General features: G+C 44.6%; 1 long non-coding RNA gene across 1 annotated transcript; it reads left to right on the top strand.

Annotated features, from left to right (window-relative positions):
• The first annotated feature begins 679 nt into the window (after window positions 1–679).
• LOC128809493 (uncharacterized) lies at window positions 680–5,604 on the top strand. Its single transcript, XR_008437744.1, has 2 exons — window positions 680–762; window positions 5,297–5,604. It is a non-coding gene; the product is annotated as an uncharacterized LOC128809493 (long non-coding RNA).
• The last annotated feature ends 734 nt before the right edge of the window (window positions 5,605–6,338 follow it).

Below are 6,338 nucleotides of genomic sequence, written 5' to 3'. Positions count from 1 at the left end.
TAGCAGACACACTAAAAGTGTGCAAATTAGATATGCTTTCACAAATGCAAATGGGTCTGGCTAGTGTCCCTGATGAGAACTCCATTTCTAAATTGGGCAAACTTTTCACTGGCTCCAGCTGAACTTCAGCCATTTACTCTGTGTCACATGCCATCTTTAGGAGCTGTGAAAACTGTACGGAAGGTGTGTGGTCTGTTAGTGAGTCATGTTTATGTACCTGGTTCAGGGAAGGGAGAGCTGAACAGCGGGCACGGGACATCCCCTCTTAATGCTGTGACCTTATTGACAGCCAATCTCTGCTGCCTGACTCTTTAGGTGAGGTGATTCAAAAAGAGTCTGGGGAAACTGCTCTGGTTCTGGCCCAAATCAGTGGGAGGATATGGCCAAGGCACTGTATTATTTGATACCATCTTATGTCATGGGCTGGGGAAAAGGACTCCCTGAGAATGGACTTCTGAGAAGAAGGAGTGTGGGTTCCAGCTGGGAGCAAGTGTGGCAGATAGAGAAGTTGAGGTGGGGTGCCACTGGCTGTGGTCATGCCAACTTGGGCTTAATGAGCATTTTGCATGTAAATCACCCTCTTTTTTAGCACACTTTTGTTATTAATATTGTTGCTGTTACTGTTCATTTTCTTATCTCATTGCTGTTTCCAGTAAATTGTTCCTATTTCAACCCATGATTTTTCACATAATTCTTGACTTCATCCCTGGAACAAGAAGTGGGAGGAAAAATGGGGGAGCAAGTGCTTGGCATCTTGTTTGGGTAAGTCTCAAGAGAGGCTGTGACAGCAACACATCAACAGTACACAGGCAACACTGATTTTCTGTGTGTCTGTGAATCCAAGGAGTTTTTATTTTCTTGGAGGATATGTCAAAGAGTATAGTCAGTTGGTCATGTTGGTCCTTTCAAATAGAGCAGAGCCCATTGTATCACTGAGATGCATGTTTTGCTGTCATCTGTAGAGTTGTAAGAGCATGCTCACAGTTGCCAAAACCACTAATGTGCACAGTACAGCTGCAAAATTTGTACTTGTTCCTCTCAGACCTTGCGAACACAATCCATGACTGAATGCATCCATGTAGTCCATCTGTAGTCAGATGGCACTTGGCCCTTGTCTCCCAATCATCTACATGCAACCATATCAGCCCAGCTGAAGCAAGCTAAATAGCTACCTCTGTTTACAAAGTTAAGTGCATTTGAGAGGGTTGTTCTCAGGGATTTGCACACCCCAGACACTACCTACACACACCAGGACGCGTTCACTTCCTCCTCCCAAGAATGTTCTCCAATGTCCCTAGACTTAGGCACACAAATCTCACTCAGCTGTGCTTACCAGCCTCCCAGTTGGCCTGAAAACCTGGAGAGCTCTATATCAATCCTCTTATTATTTGACTGCTTGGGATTTTTACTGAACCTTGTGAATAAAAGAATCTAAAAGCTTTTTGGGTGCAAAAAGTATTTCAGGGCTGCTATATTCAGCACTTCTGGGATATCTGCACATCACATAACTGAGGCTAGTTCATGCTGTGGGTTTGGCTTGCAGCAGTAAGTACTTTGACTTCATATTCATCCAAACAAAGGCTGTGCATGTAGAGAGCTGTGGTGCCAGTGATTATACTGGAGCAGCTTGGCTGACATGCCTCCATCTATCATGAAATACACTGGCTCAGGACCTGTGTGCCATAACATTAAGCTCTATGTTGCACTGTCACTTAGACTTGAGCATCTTGCTGGGTCTGAGAGGTCTGGGACTTTAACAAGCCTTGCAACAGATGAGACTCTCTGAGGCCATTCATTCACTCCTTCTATCTTCGCTGCCATGCTCAGGACAAGTGGAGGGGCCCTAGGCATGAAGCCATGCTTCTGGCATTGCCTGTGGCTCTGGTAGGTATCTTGTCTGAGCTGTACTTACTGAAGAAATGAGAGCAATAGGATGTTTTTGGGTACAGCTGTGCTTAGGAAAGATACACTGTGTGATTCAGCCATTCTCCAGCAGAGGTGGGCAGCTCAGGGGTCAGGACAAGAAACTCACCTCACCCTGGGTACTGCTAACACACACACACACACACACACACTGCCTTGGGTACTGCTAACGCACACACACACAAGCAGCCTTTTCCAACAGCAGCCTCCTGCCCTTGTTTGCCAACAATGACATCCAGACCCAGCAAGCACTTCATATAACAACTTGCTGTGTCACAGCTTGGCTGACAGTTAAGAGTCAGGAATATAATTGGGGCAACAAACACCATCTGGCCAAAACAGGCTCTAACAGGCATCTGTGTGTGGCCATCCATGGCCCTAGTTTGATCTGGCTCTGTCAGCACCCCAGTGCATGAGGTTTTCTGTGGTAGGACTGACGTGGTGTACTGAGGAAGCAATGGCAGCAGGCATGGTCAGAGCAGAAGCAAGCAGTTTGCTTTTGTAGCAGCCTCTGCGCTCCTTTATTTGGCTTGGTCACCTCACAAGGAGGATGCTGATGTGGTCATCTGCCATGCCTGGGGCAAGTGCATTCCGACATTGGTGCTGGGAGAGTGAGGAGATGCTCACCTCCAGTTGCAGACTGCAGTGGAGGCTGATAAGGTGCCAGGTTTGTTCCCAGAGCACTGCAGTGTGGTCACGGTTTGTGTGTTCCCGAGGGACACAGGCCATGCCATACAGGCTGCCAGGGAGCCAGGGCTTGCTCCAGGTGTGAGCTGCAATGACAGTGTAAACAGGGCTTTTTGTCTCCTTCATAGCAGTGTCACAGGACGTACTGGTGTGTCTGAGCACAGTACACAAACCCAAGGCTCAGCCATGAGTGCAGGGGAGCACACCAGCTTCTTAGACTGTTGAGTTAAATGTGCAATGCCTAATGTTAATATTAACTTATATACTGAATGGTTTGGAAAGTACCTGTTTGTACCGAGCTCTCCCAACTGAAACATTTCAGCTGCAGTGTTCTCAGCACAGAATTCATTATTCTGAGACTTGCTTTCCCAGTTAGCTGGAAAGAGCCTGATTGTTTGCACCCTTTTGATCATATTTTAGCTCATGTAATAGCTTTACCTGAGATAGACTGATGAGCAGAAATTTCTTTTAAAATGCTGTGATTATGGACAGATTACACATTCTCTGTGAATGAAACTTCTCATGTAATTGGTGTGAACTGAGGGAGAGCCTTTTTAAACTTCATTAGTAATGCAGCTAGTTCTCTCTTCTGACTGATACAGTGTACATCTGTCATACAAGAGTATAACACTGAGCTGTGTACTTTATTAAATGTGAATATGTAAACATGAACTTCGACCAAACTCAGCCTCCTGAGTTCTACTCACACCTCAGCATGAACCCAGGGTCTTTGACTGTTCCAGATGCCTGTCTCAATGCCTTCCTGATTAAAGAGCAGATAATATGATCCCAAACTATTGCCAGCAACCTGGACAGAAACTGCATAGCTTACAGGTACAGCATGACTGAGCATGTGGTCAGACTGGTGCTTTCACCTCAATATTGCTGGTTTCATTTATAGCTTGCAGAATATCTGCCCTGCTTTCACAGATAATATATCATGGAATTAAAGAGCTTAGGGGAAATATACTTTGTGAAAATAGATGGAGAACATTTAGGTTGTTTTGTTCAGAGAAAAGTTGACTGAAGAAGAAAGGAGAACTGTGTTCAACCATATAAAAGGCTCTGCAGAGAGGAAGGGATAACCTGTTTGTTACATATGCTATGAGCAAGACAAGAAGCAAGGTTCTTGAATTGCAGTAAGTTAGAAAAAGGCAAAAACTTCTTGTCAGTAAAGAGGTAGGGGGTGGAAACCACTTATGAGGAGGGCATGGAGCTTCCACCATTTCCCCAAATGCCTGTTGGATGTCCTATCAGCAAAGGTAGGGCCTAGACCAGCATAGGCAGGGTCAGAAAGGGGAAGAGACTGAGCTCCTCTGAGCAGATCTTGGGTCACCACGAGCAACAGCAGAGAGGCTCACTCCCTCTAGCTCCTCCATTAATGGGGTTGCATAAATATCTGCCACAGGTACAACTCGTTCAAATTTATTTTCAAAGCACAATCATTAAATTGCAGAGCTGAGAGCAGAGGGCAGGTAATCTAATTCTTAGTTATCTGTGCTGCCCACCACACCACAAATACCCCCATTCTCCTGACACGTGAAATTAAGCTAGGCTGAAAATGACTTTTCACCTCAGTATGGTCTAACACAGTGGTGTTAGCAGCAGCAGCCCCAATTCCCAGGGCACCAGAAGAGACCTTAATTAGGAGGTGTGGCTTTTTCTGGAGAGAAGTGATTTGGCAGGTTAGAAAAGTATTCGAAGTGTCCTCCCATGGATGCCATCATGAGCAATAAGTGATCCTTGTGCCCCGGGTTTGTAAGCAGGTCATATTTTTACGATGTCAAGCATGCTGCTGTCTTTTCTGCAATAAAGCTCACCTAATCAAAACAAGTCAGAGCTTATCTAATCCCCTAGCCAGAGATATTTCTGTGGTGGCTACAGAGCCAGGTTTCCTAGCAACCTAAAAGGCATTAGACAGGGCTTTGTCGACATTTATCTGTTACACACAAAACCCCCTGTTCGAATAATATCATGGGTGTAACATCAACTGACAAAAGCCAGGAAATTCAGAGCTGGGGCTGATTTTCTATCCTTGCCTCTCATCAGGCTGAAAAACAAAAGGCACAGTCATGTGAGTGATGAGCAGAGCAAACCAACCTTTATATTTCCTGGCTTTCTCCCAAATGAGATGCCATTCAAATTAGGTGCTTGGTATTAATTTCCTCTATTTAAGACAGGTTTAATGCTCACATTAGGTAGCACGTTGGCAGTGCTGTCAGTTTCTCCATGGGCTACCATTTTTCCTTGGAGGGGCCAACTGGAGTGACGAAAGAGATATCCCAGCCCCTCTGAAACCTTTGGTTTCTCCATGGTGAAACCAGTTTTCAGATCCGTGGATTCACAGGTGAAGGCTGCAAGCCTGCTCTATGCAGGGCCACCATGGTACCCTCAGGAGATCGCTGTTAGCTCAGGGTGGAGCCAGTGAGGATACACAGGTTAAAAACAAGCCATTTTCCTGCTAGTGTCCAACTCTAGATACAGCAAGATGATTTTCACAGGTTTCAAGGGATTCTTGAAATGGAAGTTGGAATGGATGTTGTTATCAAGCATTTTGAAAACAAAAGGTCAGGGGAAAAAAGGATTTAATGTAGGTGGATTTTTTTCCCAGACCAAAGATATACTGAGGACTGATGAATGGTCTGAAAAGTGATACTTCAGTAATGTCTTATTTCTTCACTTGTAGCAATAGCAGTGTTTAAAATCTTACAATTTGAAGTTTGAGGAGGAGACTGATGGAGGAAGGGATGGAAGAACTGCCATTGCTGCTGATTGTCACTTCAAATCCTTGGGGGAAGAGTCTTCTGAAAGTGAAGGGGAACTGATCACCTCTCTACAGACTTCTTGAGTCATCTCACAGAATTTAACAGAAAATAATTATTTTGCTTAAAATTGATACAATGTGGCTTAAAAGTGCTCAAAGATAAAAGTTGTGTTCATTTCCACAATCTAACTTATCAGCGGGGACAAATTAACTCTCTGAATTCTGTGCAATTCTGTATGTGTACCATCTCTAAATAGGTAGATTTTCATATGTGTATTTGCACTGCTTTAGTAGTTCCATCTCTGGGGCTTTCAAAGAAAGATAACAGCCATTTTTACATTTGCTTGAGGTCTGACTGAAGAGTTTATCTCCGTGTAAATTTTCCAGCCCAGCTGTGAAACCTCTGAAACGGATAGTAAAGAAAGTTTTGATGAAACTTGACTATAGTTGGGTACTTTGCTGCTGTAAGGGAAAATCCTCCAGTCGCTGTCAGTGGGTGAGCAGCTGGGCTTTCATCCCTCCTGTAATCTTCATTAACATAAGAGTTGGTGTTTTGCTCCCCACACATGGATTCCATACAGTTTGAACTCCAGGAGGCTGCTGGGATAAAGGCATGTGTAGAGGCCTCTCTGCTGACCACAGCCAGCAGTTCTTCAGCAAGCATAGCATGAATATAAACGTTACATACACCACAATGGAGAGGAATTACTATGCACACTATCACTTTCAAGCCTTTGAAAGAAACAGAAGCAGAAGGAGGTTCTTGCACTTTCTGCCGACATCATCTTTACTGTCCATCCATTAGTTCCCCATTTAGGCTCCCCACTGGCAAAGCCTCTATTATGTGCTGAAAGACCAGACAATGGGAGCCCACTACGCCTGGCAAATGCACGCATTGTTCCAAGGGCTCCCTATAGAAATCCCTGTGTTCGCATGACCCGTTTTCCAAAGTTTGGGTTTTTTC

This window comes from Vidua macroura, chromosome 6 (genome assembly GCF_024509145.1).
Source record: "Vidua macroura isolate BioBank_ID:100142 chromosome 6, ASM2450914v1, whole genome shotgun sequence".
In the NCBI taxonomy this organism is placed as follows: Eukaryota; Metazoa; Chordata; class Aves; order Passeriformes; family Viduidae; genus Vidua; species Vidua macroura.
The sequence above is the reverse complement of the archived record's forward strand: the minus strand, read 5'-3'. Positions and strand labels throughout refer to the sequence as shown.